Here is an 18,314-nt window from a genome sequence, read left to right on the forward strand (position 1 = left end):
GTATGAGCAGGAAAGAGCTCCATTACAGTTCAATAATGGTGTTATTTACATAAAACTACATAAAAATGTTGACCTTAGTCCACAACATGGTCTCTATTTTACATGATGATGGTGAATGTGCCTCGTTCGGAGAGATCTGGCTGTCAGTCAGGTTGTTCTGATGACGACTTTGGTTAAAATGACTGAAGAAATAGGGTATATTTGTGCCCTAAAGTGTAAAGTTTAGTTAATAGCAAGAAAGCTACTCTCAGCACTTGTGATAGAAAAGAGCAAGCATGTGTGGGTTAAGATGAAACCATTAGACACAAATAACATATACCTTTTTATTGCTTTCATTTTCAGAACTTTAAATAAAAATATTTAATGTTTTTTAAGTTTGCTGGTGTATAATGGATATGTAGAAAAATGAGTGCAAAGTAAAAGTCTCTCTTAGGCTACATTCACACTGCCACTGTTTGTCTACTTTAAACTGACCCTTGTTTGCATCCATGGTGAGTGTGGTTCTTATATACACGAGTAGTGTGAACATATATTCAAATCTGCTGTAAACCGAAAAAAAAAAAAAAGAAGCTAAATATGGTCTGCTGGAAAACCAGGAATCTTGAGAGGGTCTTGGCTGCAGCCTGGAGAATGAGGCAGGGCTGGATATTGGATACTGGACATCCCATCAACATTTTAATTGGATTAACCCTAACCCTATCTCTAACCCTAACCCTAACCCACGCCCATTTGACATCCAACTCCGCCCATTGGACGGCCAACCCCGCCCAATATCCAGTCCCGCCCTATCCTCCAGGCTGCAGCGGGGGGTTATCTGGAATCTTTACTGGCTTGCAAGTGAACATCGTTGCGATTTGCTTTCGGTGTGAATGCAACAGAGCTTGAATGCACATCCAGAGCTTCAACCCAGTTTTACAATGGAAGTGAACCAGGGTTCATTTAAAGGTTTTCTCAGTTGCTTTGGTGCATTTCTCACAACAGAATTAACATTTGTTACACTAATTGTAACACTAATTGTAACACAAAAAAAGTTAGTGCTTTTCTCAAAACAATTCATACAAATTGCATAACCTAGTGGTTAACCTGCAAAAGCCTAGTTCGTTCCTCAAAAGCAAGTATTTATGTCACTGTCAGAGCGATCAAAATGAAAATTCCTGTCACCACTGAGTACTAACAAGGTACTCAAATGGATTAGTCATGTTTTCATTGTGACAGTCTGATTGTAAGTTTTTACATACAAAATAGTCAGATCTTGGACACGCCACCTTGATATGCCCAAGACAGCACTACACACTGGATGTACAGTCATTAAAAAACTACAGTAAAGTCACATGTTACTGTTTTTAGTAGAGTAACTCAATACATGATATAGAATAGATTGGATTTATATTTATTTCGTACACTCTTTGTCATCTCAGAGTAACTGACTCAGAACATTATACAAAACAAACAAAGCCATGATTCAGTCACTTCAACAAATGAATGAATGAATTCCGCCAGGTTTCACTTACATAAGGCTGTCTACATCAACTGAGCTTATTATAGAAAGTACTAACTAAATATAGGTATTACTATTAACAAAGAACATGCCTGTTTTCAGTAAAATCAGTCAACCTTTATATGAACCATTGTTTGAATTTCACTCTTTTTATGTATTTATTTATTTATTTATTATTATCACTAATTTGTTAAATTAATTTATTTATTTATTGCTAATATTTCATTTTTCACTATTTCTTACAGTGAGTCTTTATTTGCTACACATTCCATTAAATTTATCAGTTGAGTCACACGAGTAACATCATCGCAACCACAAAACAAAGTCAAACAAACACATTTCATCTGGCATGACCTGTTTGAGGGATTTTAGGTAAAGTTTTTCAAATGAAACTTTCCCACAACCGAGAGGATTGTCTTCTATGTTAAACGTACAGTATAAAACCAAGCTAACCAGCCACAGTTCATCCTAAATAAGTTCTGCTGTTCCCTTTTACACATATGGGGATTTCTAGTTAAAAATAAAAGACAAGTGGAGAAAGATGGATCCATATACCAAATAACTGACATAACAATGACTTTGTTCAAATTTAAGTTGTTTGAGAGAGAGAGAAAGAAAGAGAGAGAGAGATGAAAATGTGCAGTTCTGTATATGAAAAGAACTGCAGACTGTGGTTTTAATGGGTTTATGAGCTTCTCCTTTCACATGGATCCACTTTCAACTTTCTTTCTTCTCACTTTAGAATTGAATTGTTCCATTTCATAATAGTTATTGCTCATTTCAAGAGAAAATAATCACACACTATATGAAAATGTTCAAACTAAGTGGTTTTCTGCCTTAGAAACACAGCAGCAGTAGTAGTGGTGGTGGTGGCAGCTGAACAGTAGTAGAACACCATCTGATAGTCATTACCCCTCCTGTCTCCTCCCCCATCCTTTCCCCTCCTCTCCTCGTGCTCGATACTCTTTTCTCAGCTCAGACGTATTATTCATTAGTCTGATGAAAAACACCCACAAACATAACTGAGGCCAATCTTACTCACTCACACACAGACATGCGTGGTCTCACATACACAAAACTAACACAAACACAGAAGTACAACACACACCTACAGTCCCAACTCAGCTGAACCACTGTGGCGCGGGTCAGGGACCTGTCAAAATTCGGAAGCAGGACCGGATCTGATATGATGCCAGAGCACAGGCGTCTGACAGGAGAGAGACGGTTCAAGCAACAGCTAAATCTCATGGTCCTTGAACGGTCATTGCGAGCCTTGACCCCCAAGTGAAGCAGATAGAAGGTGAACGGGAAGTGTTTCTGGATTTGTTCTACTGCCACTGAGAAGACGTTCAGAGTGGGTCATTACCTGAGTAATTGTCTGCTTTCCACATCAGGGAAAGACAGAAAGAACGACAACAGGAAGAAGAATAGGAAAAAAGGAGGGAAGCTGGAAAGAAGGGAAAGGAAGAAAAGTAGGATAGAAAGGAAGGAAATGAGGGAGGGGCAGCAAAGAAGACGAAAGGGAGAGAGCTTGTGGCGGACTGCCAGAGCTCCAGACTGCATGGTGTATTGCATGGGGGAAAATGGTCGGAAGTGCTCGCCCCCCAACTTGCACCCCCTACCACCACCGCCCCCAATTTCAGCCTCATTCAGCCTCACCGCCAGCCACACTCTACCGTGTTTCCCAAGAGAGCCAGACTCTACAGCTGGCCTTATTAAACCGAGAGAGGCAGGGAGACAGAAAAAAGAAGCAGAAGGAAAGAGAGGTCACACAACTGGAAGACATCAGTTGAAACCGTGCTCGCTCTCTTAGTTTTTTCCATTCATATCCCATTTTATGATGGAGTTTCTCACAAACACGCTTGCGGTGCACTGGGTTCAGGCACACAGTAAAAAGCTATTGTTTGATTTGACATCCCTCGGAACGCTGTAAAACAATGAAACAAATGCTGGGAAATTAAAGTCTGTGTGACTTTTATCTCGTTTGTCTGAGTGCGTCTGAAGGCTGTCGTCATACATCTGAGCCCTGCTGGGTGAGCGCGTCTCTTCTAGTTTGTTGAGTCTTGCTGCATTTGTGAACACAGTGGGGCAATAAAAGAAACTTTGCAGGATGGAAGTCTGTTTCCAATCCATTATCTGGTGCTCATTTGGAGTAAGCTTCATTTCTGCTGCTTTTTGTCTGAGTTGCCATTTAACCTTGAAGGGTTTTTGCCACATATGCTCTTTGCTTCAGAATAGCACAATTACACAAATTCACACCTGCTCCGAGTTTCTCCACAGATAGCTTCTGGCCTCTAATCTACAGGAACAACTGAGGGTAAAACGCAGCACTCGAGGCCCTCTCACCTCCAGATCATATCAAGTGTCAGGAAACTATTACAAACTTTCTTTCCCCCTTTTGTTTTTCTTTGGTGGGAATTTAAATGAGCAGCACACTACAGATGAATGCCTCTTCGGCTTTCTGAATGATTTTATTAACAATCTGTCACTGTATATTTATGTGGTTTTGGTGTGCGATACAACACTAATAGAAACATTTTGCCTGAGATATCTTAGGTTTGTTGCAACTTTGTGTTTTTGAATTTTTTTTCTATGTTTGTCACTGAACTTAAAGACTCATTACTTAACTTTCTGACCTTAAAACTAGGACTTGGTCAATGACACAGTGACATCTATTATGTGTATTTTTAGAGCCGCTGCCATCCAGTAGCGCCCGGAGGCTGAGAAACCACACTATACAACTTTTACATCTGGGACACGACTTGACGTTTTCCTTCGCGTTATAGTAAGGAACCAGCTGTTTTAAACATGAAATGTTGCTGATTCAGCAAAGAAAGCTAGAAAGATTAAAAGAGAGAAAGGGATGAAACAATAGTCTTCACAAGATTGTCTGTTGCTGGCTAAAGAAAGCTAACAGGTCAAGTAGGATGCAAGATGGATGTCAAATTAACCATCAATAGTGTGATGAGAAAAATGGTAAAAGTTTTGTTGTGTCTTTAAACAACAGGTTTAATTAATTATTGTTCAATAAATACAGCCTAAACTGACCGATCACATTTCTTACAGCTCAGTTTCCACAAGCTGTATTCTGCATTACAATCAATAGGCAGATGCCCTCTGTGCATCAGACAGTGAGGGTGAAGGTACCCTACGCATTGAAATCTTGTGTAAAGGACGGTTGATAGAGTATCAGTATGTGATTTGCTGGGAATGAAAATGTGTTGATTTTTTCATACTTTAAAATGGTAGAAATTCAGCTCCTTACTTTTGTCTAATTTAGCTACACCTCATGACATTCAGAACATGCATGTAGCGTCCATGCTCAACCTTGGACCTGCAATAAGACTGGAGTCAGTAAGCCATACATGTGAAATTACAATTGTTCTGAAGAAGAATAACAGGGAGTTAAATGTACAGAGTTGGCTTCATGTTATTGTTTAGTAGAAGTATACTGTAATGCAGTATGCGAACTTCAAAGTGCCTGGTTTACATGGCATCACATCACCTTGGTCAACGTAGATCACTGTAGACCAGAGTGTTTATGAGGGGTGTGTTCTTGATTGTTTGAAAATGCATTTGCATTTCTTTTGAATCTTCATTTATTCATTTTCCGAAACATTTAGTCCAGTTAAGGGTCACAAGGAAGCTGGAGCCTATCCCAGCAACCATTGAGCGAGAGGCAATTACACCCTGGACAGGTCGCCAGTCCATCACAGACTTCTGAATGGTGCTATCACTAATTGTAAAACTGATCAAGGTTACATCAGAGCTCTCCATAAAGTCATAAAAATAGTAGAGCGACTGCTTTGCTTAGCATTAACGAACAGCTTATGATGTATAGCTGCTGTTGGACAAATCTTCCTAATAGTAATTAGCTCTGAAAAGTCTCACATTTCAACTTGACTTGTTTGTTAAGTTTATTTGATATAAGACACATGAAATATTTATGAGACTGGTTTTCAGTAACAACGGTTGGCTACTGTGCTCTGTGGTTGTTTGGCTTATGGAAAAGTTACATGAATAAATTAATTTATATTTAATAACATTAAAATTATATTTTAAAAAAATAGATTACATGCCACACTAGTTAATTTTATTTCAGTTCAAATAAAAGATGTAATTCATGTGAAAGAAAAATAAAATGCACATGCTGTACTTTTCTGTATTCAGACCTTGAGCCAGTCTTATTTTTTATCTATTTTTACTGTTGAGTCTGTTGAATGAAAACTGGACTGAAGAGCCTGGATGACCATGTTTGAAAGAACTACTAGTCACTTGTGGGTTATTTGCTGATAGTTGCTGTATAACAACTCGGGAGATCTGCTTGTTTTAAAACAATGAATATGCTCAAGAAAAACAGCTTAAAGCTTTGTTTTCAAGTAATTACTGGACAGACAGCTGCGGCTATTCTACAATCCGTCTTTGAAGAGGAGAAAGTCAAACATTATAAAACAGAAATTTTGATTACTCAGCTCAAGAAAGAGCTTCCAAATCAGAGGAAATCCAGCTTACTTCTGTATTTTTCTGGATTATTGATGACATGAAAGCAGCTCCCCAGACTGGACTGTTTAAGGGCCTGGCCAGCAGCAGCCCTTGCTCTCAGTAAGCAGAGAAGTGGTGGAGCTCTAGTAGCGAATTCAAAGAGAAATCAGCTGTGATGTCATTGCCACTAATGAGGTGGCAGGAAGAATTTGACCACCTGACTCACTCACCACCTCACCTCTGTCTCACTGTATTTTTAACTTTCCACTCAAACTTCTCAAACCTCTTTCTCACTCACTTCTTCTCCCCCTTCCTGTGTGCAACCATCTCTGCCTTCTATGTTTTCTCCCTGGGGTTGCTCCCTTTGCGGTAATACGATCTCAGATGGTTGACTCCAATCATAACCAGAGGCACCCTTGAAAGTAGCCACTGGATAGTTGGAGCTCACTTAGATAAACGAAAAGCTGTCTCTACCTTTAATCAACGACAAATGATTTATGCTAACTGGGTCTGTCTACTGTAAAAGGCAACAATAAATAAAACTGTGCACACTACAGTTTTCCAAACTCTTTGGGTTCTGGTTGGCTCCAGTACGTTCCATGGTGTAATGACTGGCTGCCTCAGATGCCAGGGAGCTCACATCACCAGAGGAAAGATGGGGGGGGGGACAAAAAAGGAGGCAGTTTAGAGTGCAACAGAAAGAGACACGGGTATGGAGTGGTTATGAGTCTACTGACAGAAAATTGCCAACAAGTTTGCCAAGTACTTCCTGCAATGGCCTTCCAGAGCAGACAAACACCATATAGTTGCTGTTTCATACCATGGATGAAAAATAGGGTGACAACTTAACAACCACAGGCTTTAAGGGAGGCAGAGAAGAAGTGAAAATGAGTGTGATTTTTTTTCTTACTAATCTCAGTATGAGAAAGCAAGGACAGAAAGGTAATGAGGGGTTTTGAAAGGTGTGGGCAAGGCTGAAGCAAGGTGGTGGTGCCAAATAAATTAAGTAATTTTGGCAAGACTAGACCTGACCAATCGGCAAAACCAAAAAAAAAAAAAAAAAACAATTTCCCTACAGAGTGTTACCGTATCAGATAGTCAGATAGATAGTTAGTTAGTCTGTCAGTTTGATAGTCAGAATATCAAATGGCCAAACTGTGCCGAACGCCTCATGGTCAAGATTCCTTCATAAAAATTCCTGGATCCAGGCATTGATCCAGATCTCCCCAAAAATAAATAATTTGTTCTTTATTCCATTTCTGAGATTTGCTGAAAATGGAATCAAAATCCATTTCTAACTTTTTGAGTTACGTTGCTAACAAAGACAAACCAATGCAGCCAAATACATGTGCTTACTAAACATACTCTAGTAAAAGTAAAAGTGCCACAATATCTTTTTTACTTGAGTAAAAGTAAGCAAATAATTGATTTAAATATACTTAAAATAGCAATACAAATTCATACTTAATGTATTGGCTAATGCAGTGGTCTACAATATCACTAAGTGTGCTGACTGCATGTGTGACTTTAAACATCAGCAGCATCGGCTGTATTATTTTAGTTAAGAATGATACAGACGATGCTATTAGTACCACTGACTCTATTTGACTTTGTGTTTCCGGGTGTTTAACAACAGTTTATGTTGCTGTTGGTGATACTGATGGTGGACATGATCTTATTGAAGGATGATTTACCATTACATTCTCACTTTAGGCAACCAACTCTCCTTTCTTTATTGATCATGTAAATCCCTCCAGGATGAAACAGGATTTGTTTTTCCACAATAAGTGCCTGACTCTACGTTGTCCCACTTCTTCTATGGTTACTTATCAAAACAATTAAAAATGTCACCGTTTTTTTTATGATTTTGTTGTCCTGTCATGGCTTCCATCAAGAAAAACAGTCCTTCAAACAAAGGTTTAAAGTTACAGGTAATGTGAAGCAACATCTAAAATACAAATTACAGTGAACGTCTGTAACGACAAGTCAACAGACTGCTGAGGGAATAATATGAAGGTTGTGAATCAAAAGCACAAAATTCCTTGTTTACTGTAGCAATTATTGTAAGAAAAATTAGTTATGGCTCTGGCTCTGACTCTGGTTCTGGTTGTGGTCCTGGCTCTGGCTCTGGTTCTTGGTCTGTTCTGGACTCTCAAAACCTGTGTGCTTTCTGACAAACTGGTTCACATTCACACTGGTTTAACCAGAACTGAAGTGGGAGGACTTAACACACACAGAAGTAAGTGCAAAGCCTCATGGTGAAGTGTTGGTTATCTGCAAACTTTTATCCTGTAAATAGTGAAAATCATTTATGGAAGAAAGCCGTGGGAACTGGTACTCAGTCAGCCTCTTTTCTGCTCCTGTGTTGGTTGAATTCTGAACCACTGAAGTGTCCCTGGGCAAGATCCCTAGTTGCCTCCCGATGTGCCTATCGTGTGTGAGTGTGTAAGTCGCTTTAGATAAAAGTGTCTGCTAAATGACTGAAAAATAGAATAGAATAGAATAGAATAGAACTCCTGCTACCTGGTTTACTGGCCACTGACCATCACACGGGCCAGCTGCTTAAAGGATGGATAAGCACATGTCCACTTTCACTTTTGCCAGTCTTTTTTGCTTGTTAACTTTTGTAAGACCTTTTCATTATGTGGTCTAGTGTTCAGGTCAAACCAGTGTTTGTCCAGTTATGATGTGATGGTGATGTGAGTAGTTCTTGTTAAAAACCTTCTTTTCAGGTTCCAAGCCAGCTACTTTTCGTGCTGTAACACCAGCAAGACTGATGGAGCTACTAGTCGCTGTATAAACGTGTGGAAAATGGGGTGGCAGCTGAGCCACTTGTCTTGTGACCTGATGGTGGGTGGTTCGAGTCCTGCTCCCCTACGCTGCTGCAGTCTGGAGGAGGACTGTTCTGTGCGGATTGGTCCCAAGCCTGGATAAATGCAGAGTTGTGTCAGGAAGGGCATCTGGCGTAAAACATTTACCAATTTGTCTGTGCGATGATTTGCTGTGCCGACCCCTTCAAGTGGGACAAGCTGAAAGGGAAACAACAACATAAACGTGTGAAAAATGTGAAGAATTTTGTCCCCTGTGCAACACATAAGAAAAGGTAGAGATTAATTCAATTTATTTTTAAAATGGTGAACAGGAAATGTTTACTTGGAGGAGTATTAACCCTTTATAGGGCACTCAATGAAATACCTTGAAATTAGAAATTTTAACCTAAAATTGTCCATCTGGTATGTACCAAGACCTCCATTCTGTTGTTACATTTTTTTATGTTTGTTTTACGCTGAAAATGAAAGAAAACAGAGTGATCAAAAATAGTCCCTTGCCTGATAAAGGGTTAATTCACGGCTGATGGGGAACTCAGTTTAAAGGGATTTCATTTGTAAGACTCCAAAGGACAAAAAAAAGAAAGAAAACATCCAATGTGAGCTACAGCAGATATTGTTTCATGATTAAACCTCACACAAGATAAACATACTTAGCCATATTTTCTGACTAAACAAGTGTATTTAACATTCAGCAGAAAGCGGCCACGCACACGTCAGTCACCACTGACAGATTTCCACCGCACTGGCTTTCAAACTTCTCTTCTGGGGTACAGTTTCCTCCAAAAAGCTTGACTTTGAGAAACTTGACTTGCAGGTGCATTACAAATAAATATGGAGTGCAAAAGCAGTTTTATGGCAGGTCAAGTGCAAACATTTCATACTTCATACAGCATTTTACGACGGCTCTACTGCAGCGCAGCAGTCAAGCAACTTTCACTGGAAAGACCGTGAGGAGTGAAAAATAATCCTTCTTTAAAACTGTCACTGACATCACTGTTCAGCAGGAGGCTGAAGAGAAGCTTTTTGTTTGTCCTGCTCTCTGAAGGCCAAAGGTTGCAGTCACCTGCATAGATACACCTGCTGAAGTCAATTTTCTTATCTTGCTTTAGAGCAACTCCCGCAGACTGTTGACACGTTGTACTCATGTTGCATCCCTATCACTCCAACATGAACACTAGTCTAACGTTTTAAAACAGAATTTAAAGAATTAATTAGAGTTTGTGGGAGATGTGCAAAGAAACGTTAATGGCATGGCAGGAATGGAAGAAATGAGAAGAGTTCATTTGATGAACTTGTTAAGGGGAACCTGTTGTGGTTCCTGCTCTGACCTGTGCTGCAGTGGGTGTGCCTGTTTCCCTGGCAATCAAGTCCACACCAGGTTCTCATCGGGTAATCAGCAGCAGCAGCAAGATAAAAGGCCAGCTCAGTTCACCAGTCATCGCCTGATTGTTGTTTCATCTGTGGTAACAGCTCTCGGCCATTGCAGCATTTCTGCTTAAGAATTTAAACTGCTTGTTTCACAACTGTCTGTTCTGTCACCAGTGCATGATTCTTGCCTGCCTGCCCGTCAACCTGCCTGCCTGCCCGTCAACCTGCCTGCCTGCCCGTCAACCTGCCTGCCTGCCCGTCAACCTGCCTGCCTGCCCGCCAACCTGCCTGCCTGCCTGCCCGCCAACCTGCCTGCCTGCCCGCCCGTCAACCTGCCTGCCTGCCCGTCAACCTGCCTGCCTGCCCGTCAACCAGCCTGCCTGCCCGCCAACCAGCCTGCCTGCCCACCTACCATTCTGCCCAGGAGAACAATAAGCCTGTCCTAGTATCCACATCCAATCTGCACTTGGGTCCTTGTTTGTCCTACACTACAACAGAACCGAAGGTTGAAGGGAAAGATGTGTGAAGTAAAACCCTCGTGTAAAACGTGTGAGTGTGTGTGTTTGATGTTACAGTCTTGTAAAGCAGCAGCTGGAGAGGGCAGTCCCCTGAGAACCACCACAATCCACTAGTAAACCTTACACTCACACACACACAGATGCAGTCTTTAATAAAGCCAATGCTTGGGAAACAGACCAGACTCCACCAATCTGAGGGAAGGGTGACACGGTCACGCTCATATTTATATAGATTTGCATCAACTTCTAAACACGACTGCATCATTATTCCAACGTTTAAACACAGAAAGAGAAGCAGAAATTAGACAAAGACTAAAAAAAAAAAAAAAAAAAAGTCCTGTAACTAAATTGTTTAAGAACATTTTCTTACTGACTTGACCTACTATATGTATTTTGCCTGCATATGGTTCTACTGTAAAACTGTAAATGTACTGTAAAACTCCCCCATCCAGATGTGGGGTTAGTAATACAATCCTCAGCAGGGGGGGACACCTATTGAGTGGTATGAAGTCAGTAGTTCAGCGTCTCATTAAAAATAAAAGAACACCTGGGAGATAGTACACATTTTGCACTATCTTAAGTATTTTAGCCCTTTTAGGTTTTCAGGGAGCATAAAGTTTTATTCAAAATTTATCAGTAGCTACGCTTTTATTGTGCGTTTCACATAGTTTTTTTTGTTTTTGTTTTTTTCATGAATCCATTTAAAGAACAACAAACAGGTGCACGGTAACGTTGGCTGATTACAGTCAGTCTCTGTTTTAGACAAACATTTGCTGCAGACAGAGCTCTGATTTAATCTCCACCACAAAAATCTCAAAATTTAAGGAAACCACTTTTCTTTGCACATTCGCATGTCATCAAATATCTTTTAATTCCCTTGATTGTAGAAATTATATTCGATGACATCATGCTGCAGCTGACTGAGAGCAAAAACTCCTATTTTAAAGCAGTGGATTGTTTCCAGGGAGATGATATAACAAAGTCCAGATGAGTCTCTCTCAGGATTGCCTCATTATCGCACATGCCACAGCTGCACCGAACCGCTACATATGAGTAACTGTGTTTATGTGTGTGCGTGTGTTCGTGCATGTGGGCTGTGTTTTTGTGTATGTGTCTGTGACCATTTAAACTCTACTTGCAGTCAATTACCAGAAAATGACTCGTGTGGACCGTTCTCCCTCCAAAAGGACTAATTATAGGGTTTGGGTTAAGGTTGGGATTGGGGTTGGGATTGCAGGAAAGTCCTGGCCTGAGCTTGTTCCGTGTGGAGCACGTGAAAGCAGGGGGGGGCGTAGTCAGGGGCCTGCCAGGGTGGGACTGGATACCAGACAAATCTGATGGTTACTTCTCTGTAGCCCGCTAAAGTTGTAGTTTATTGTAAGATATGAACTAAAAGGACAAAAAAGCTCTTTGTAGAATTTTGTCTTGTGGAAAAAAACAATAGAATTCATGTGTTTATTTTACTCCAACCCAGTCTAATGACAGCATGAAATCACAACATATCTGAAGCATAGTGTTGTTGTGCTTAAAGGCTTAGAAATTACATAAATTCCCCTTTTTCTTTACTCTGTTCCAACATGTCAACATCATGCATTCCTCCACAATGATGTCCACTTTCCACATCTTCCTAGTTTTTACTTAGCCACAAACACTTAAAACAAGTTGCAGAGGATAGTGGGAAGTATTAATCCACGTGTAATCCACACAACTTTCTTCACACAGTTTACTGGTTTGACACTTACTATGTATACAATATATACAATTACTATATATATATATATATATATATATATATATATATATATATATATATATATATGTAGCGTATTATCAACATTAACCTGGGATCCAATGTCTGAGCGACAGTGGGTGTTTTAATTATTAATTCGCTTAGACAAGCGGACGATCTCGGGGCACCACCCAGCCCTAAATTTGTTATACGGTCAGGCAGGGAATACCGTAATATGACAATGATATTTGTCTAATAACATATAACCATCAGTCTGTAAGTTCTCATCAGAGGGAACAAATCACTTCCTTAAAGATCGAGAACCCGAACCTTGGGTCCAGTGGGCAAGGATTCAGTGGTCGTCCTGATACTTGTCCAAAGGGGACCTCCACAGAAATCAGGAACTCGCCTGGAACCGCCTGGTTCGACGTCTGAAGCTGGACCCAACTCCGATTAGAATCCACGGGTCGCGAGTGCCGCCAAAGTCCTGGGATCAAATGGAGCAGTAACGTTCAGGTCGTCCGTACGTTACTGGTCACAGTCTTTGTGGGCCGGGAGAGCAGCTTCGATGGTGTCAGAAGCAAAAATTGTTCTGCCAGAATTGGATGAGTTTTCTGGTGTTAAGCAGTCGAGCGAACTTACTTAATAAAAACGAACATGACGCCAGATGGACAAAAACACGACTAAAGCAAACATCAAACAAAGAAAACAAAAAAAGAACAAGAGAAAAAAACAAGAGAGACGAAAAAACAAGAGCAAGAAAAAAAGAGAAGAGCGGAAAAAACAAGAGGAGGAAAAAAAAACAAGAGAGCAAGAAACAAGTTCCGGGAAGACCCGCAGTTAAATTTGCCGGCGCTCTGGGGCGGACTTTAGATTATCCAATCAGAGCGCAGGGTTCAGGACATGGGTCTGAAGGTCCAACCACAAAACATGTCTATAAAATCCATTAATAGATGAGAAGAAGTAGGAATGATCCTTATAAACATGAACCTTAAAACAGTTTTACTGCTGTCAAAAGGGGAAAAGGTTTGTTAACAGGTACAAGACATTTCATCAAGACATTTCAAGACATTTCAATACACTTCAACGATGATTTTCACTTTCCACGGACCTGGTGGGTCAAGAAATCATTTCCACACAACAAGTTCTTACTCTGAGTCAGAGTCATTAATAACAACAGCATATAATATTAATCACTGTGTATCTAATCAGCCTGAAATGCCTATCTCAACCTGTTCGAGGGTGTCTGCTAGATAGCGCCATTGCTTCACCCAAGGAATCACAGAAATTAACTAACTTGTTAACTTCTGTGGATTTCACATCTGAAAAACGATTAAAGTCTTGGATTAATTTAGAAAGGAAGAAGAGTCCATTTATCCAGGTATGCTGAGGATACATCCAATATTTTATACAGTTTAGAACTCAGAGTTTAAAGGTTCTGCTCTGGAACTTGGTCTTTGTGTGCTGTGGATACAAAGGGACCTCCTGGGGTGATGGACAACAGGCTCTTACCAGGGTCCAACTTCAAAAGGGTGCCACAGTCTGTCTGTGTATACATTTCCTACCAGGAACAAGATAAGACCAGCTGGGTTCCTGGTTTAACGTGGAGGTCTGTCTACCCGGATTAAGATGGATCTGACTTTTAGGGCTTTCATTGAGCTCTGTTTTGGAGATGTGTGGATGGACTTCCTTTTGAAGTAGAAAGTCCTGAGTCCTTATCTGATTTGGGGGTTAATTCGGTCTTGGGGGTTGCTACATATATGTATGTATATATATATATATATATATATATATATATATATATATATATATATATATATATATATATATATATATATATATATATATATATATATATATATATATATATTATGAATCCAGATCCGGTTTGTTGTTGTTAATTCAGACAGCTGAGCTTGTGGCTGTATTAATGTTTGTCAAGTCCAATTCAATTCAGTTCAATTCAATTCAATTCAATTCAATTCAATTCAACTTTTTTTGTATAGCGCCACTTCACAACAATGTTGTCACAGGGCACTTTACATACACAAATCAACATACACATCATTTCGAGCCAATTCATACATATCCTATAATAGAAACCAACTGATTGCATCAAGTCATGACTTCGATCCAGTCTCCCATCCTGAGCATGCACGCGGCGACAGGGGGAAGGAAAAAACTCCCCTTTAACAGGAAGAAAACCTCCGGCAGAACCCAGCTCAGGGAGGGCAGCCATCTTCCTTGACTGGTTGGGGTCCAACAAAAGACATTGTTTATAAAGAATTAAACATAAACAAAACAAAAATAAAAACTTTAGTGGGTGTTTGATTCACATGAAAAAAATTCTGCAATCCAACAGGAATGTTGTAATTTCTAAGCCTATATTATTTCAGCAGCCATCTCCATTGTTAAGTAAGTACTTTCTAAATGAGGTGTTAATAACACACACTCTCATTACTTCTATTTCAAAGGACATAAAGTGAAATCTGTTGTTGGGAGGACTGGTTGTTTAATCCTAAAGGTGTAAAAAAAAAAAAAAAAAAAAAAAAAAAAAAATCCATGTCAGGCAATGCATATTGTTTGCTCAAATTAAGACACATCTTTTTTTAAATTGTTTGAGCTATTTTTTACTTATTTTCTAATGTGGGGTTTGTGTGAAGTCAGTTTCGTAGAGTAAGAATTCTGAGTGGAGAGATAAGATAAGAGATACTCAAGCCAGTCAAAATTTTAACCTCAGCCACTGAAACTGATACATTTTATAGTATAAAATTGTTTCAATATATTTCTCAATCAAAGAACATTCATTTACACTTCCAGCCAAATGTCTGGACACGTGTTTTGATTAGATTTAATAAGAGTGTGTGTCAAAACATTTGACTGAAGTAGCCACCTTGTTGCCTTGGGAATGTGTATTACTGCTGTTAACCTGAATTTGTCAGGAGTAGCTGGATACTTGTTTGGTAAATCACATTATTATTTTCTCAATTTAGCAGCTGGTAAATATACTTTTGATGAGTTTTCTATCATTTTAGTTGCTAGCTTTACTTTGGTGGCAGCATGAGTCAAAGCTCAACGGCTGGGTAAGTTGGGCAGCCATCGTGCACGCAGTATAATGCGACAACACAAATGTTCGTTGGTTGAGAAAATAGAGCCAGAGTAAAAATTGTAAGATGTAAAAGTGATTAAGTTAAAAATTCAATGTGACAGACTTACAAGTAGTACTTGCAAATCCAAGAAAAGAAATACATTGCCTCACCGTCATATTCTGTATAACACCAATGTGCCATCTATATTAATAAAGTCATGTGATGAATGTGGAATTACAAACTTATTGGTGGTATAGAGTGTATGACCTGTTCTTAAAAAGCTGAATGAGTAAAAAGAGGAAGAGGAGGACGTAGTAGTAGTAGAGGGAGGGTTTCCGACAGTAGCCCAGACCTGACAGGTTTCTTCAGATCCAACTTCATTCAATCCCATGCAAGGACTCAGCACATGGTAAAACTATCACAGGCAGAACACACACACATACACACATTCATTCAGACTCCCACACACTGTCTCCCACATACAGAGGACACACATGTTCTCTCTCAGTCTCAACCAGGAAATGGCTTTCTCTCATATTTGAACACACAAGAAATGCAGACAGACAGATGAAGAGACAGACAGACAGAAAGTAATTTGGCTCAGAACAGAGACTTTGTGCCACTGCAGACGGAGATCAAGATTCCCAGATGGGAAAATTTAGACACAAGAAGTGAACAAGGTGTGCTGGCGTCTTCGTCGCAGTCGTACTGTATTTGATTTTCAGTGAGAAACAGTATAAAGCAAATGTGGGTCCTCATGCGCTCTTTTATAAAATACCTGGAGCTCAGATTTGTATACTTAGTTACTTTGTATACTTTAAATAAATGTGCTTTCTTGCCTTGCTGAGAGGTGCTTTGGAGAACAAGAGGTTCTGTCTCTGTCTCATACTAATCAATATGTTGGGTTTTTTTCCATACAAATTAAAACGTAAAGCATTTAAAACATAGCAGGCTAAAGCACTTTGATAGTATTTTTTTTAACATTTGTTATCCATCACTGTAATGGCAATACTTCAAAAAGTTGAATTGCATCCAGTGCAATAAATTATTTTGGAAAACTAATTAGAGATTTAAAGAGGCGGGTAGTTACATTTGTTACCTTTGGACAGCGTATAGCTTGCTGTTTTTTCCTATTGTCAATATTTATGTTGAGCTAATGTGCTCGTGTAGGAAGTTTACCTCGCAGTTATGGCAAGAGTTCTTATTTCTCCTCACTGAGAAAATGAATGAAGTTTTCAAAACGTTGAATGAAAAACAGTTACGTTTTGACTTAAGTTTATACTTTAGCCACAGAATGATGACTTTTTAACAATAGATGCACTGAAAAAATGCAATTTCACCCTGTTCAGAGTCACCTAATGCTTTTATTTATATGTTCAAGTGTTAAAAAGTGTCTAAAATTGACCTTTAATAGTCATTTTGAGGCAAAAAATTGAAGTAAGTCCTCTGATGATGGTAAATTTAGCTGTTTTCATCATCACCATCATCCTCATCAGTTTTTGTGCTTGTAATCACCAAAGGGAGAAAAAGGTAATGCAGCAATAGGTTCTTACAGCATCATACAAAAATGTGCTTTTAACTCATCATGTCTGGTTAAATGAGATCCAATCTTAGTCAGCTTTGCTGGATAAGGTTCAAAAAAACATGTAATTTTGTCTGCTGCCACTAGACGGGGTGAGTCGGGGGGAGCCAAAAGCTGCCCATAATAACCACCAGACATGACTCATCCAGCGTGGAATACCACAGCAGCCACAGACAGGTCTCTGGCAGACAAGGGGCAGAAATCCGACCCTACAGCAGAGTTTGTGAATGGGACAGGAATGAGCAAAACCAGGGTAAATTTAATAGAGCTTCAATAAGTTTCAAAGATTTAGGAGTTTTAAGAAATCACCAAATGTTTAGTTTGGCTTATTTGTAAAGTCAAGTGTGGAAGAGACTAAATACTGTGTGTTTTAGCTATTGATAGTATCAGTGTAAGGAAGAAAAACTCTTTCTCTTTCTGCTTCACAGTTTCTCGTTATTTCTTTTATTGAATTCCCTGCTGGCTCCGTGATTCTTTTGGCGAACATCCTGCTCATCAAGTCGTCATGTAGAGCTTCTATAAAGACAGCAGAGGGACAACATATCACCTTGTCAGATATGATTGGAGCTCTGATCATCATCATTCTTGCCCAGACTTCTCCCGTGGAGAACACCACTCAATGTGAAGACTAACACATGTTGGACAGTCAAATCATTATTTGCTTATATGGAGGTCGTCCAAAGCTGGAGGGCCTGGAGAGCTAAGAGTCCAATCTGCGGGCATAAGAAATAACATATTGTACAACTTAAAGTATGGCAGGGGAGCAAACTGTGAGCGGTCACATTACATGAAAACAGCAGGCAGGAAGTGTTTTGCAACAGCGGAAAATCTTCAGGTCCAGTCTGACCACCAGACGGTCACACTTCATCTGGCCTGCAGGCTGCGGTCAGTGGATGGATATCTCCCTACCGTAAGGGCAGTATACACTGTCATACATTTGTCTGTTGCTCCCCTGAATGTTTTTTCCCCACATTTCTGATACATGAAACTCTTTTCTTCTTTTAAGTTCTTCCTCATTTTTCCTCTGTTTCTCTTACTGCGTCGTCTTCCTTTCCCTTTCTTTCTTCCCCTCATAGCAACTTTGCCTCATTATGCTTTTGTCCACCCTTTTTACCTTGCCCCTCAAACTTTCTCATTCCTCTCTCTCTCTCTCTCTCGCCCTCTCACTCTCTCTGTTTGTGGTCAGTCACACTTAATCTAGCTCCATCCATCTGTTT

This window comes from Telmatherina bonti, assembly GCF_933228915.1.
Source record: "Telmatherina bonti genome assembly, chromosome: 5".
NCBI classification, from domain to species: Eukaryota; Metazoa; Chordata; class Actinopteri; order Atheriniformes; family Telmatherinidae; genus Telmatherina; species Telmatherina bonti.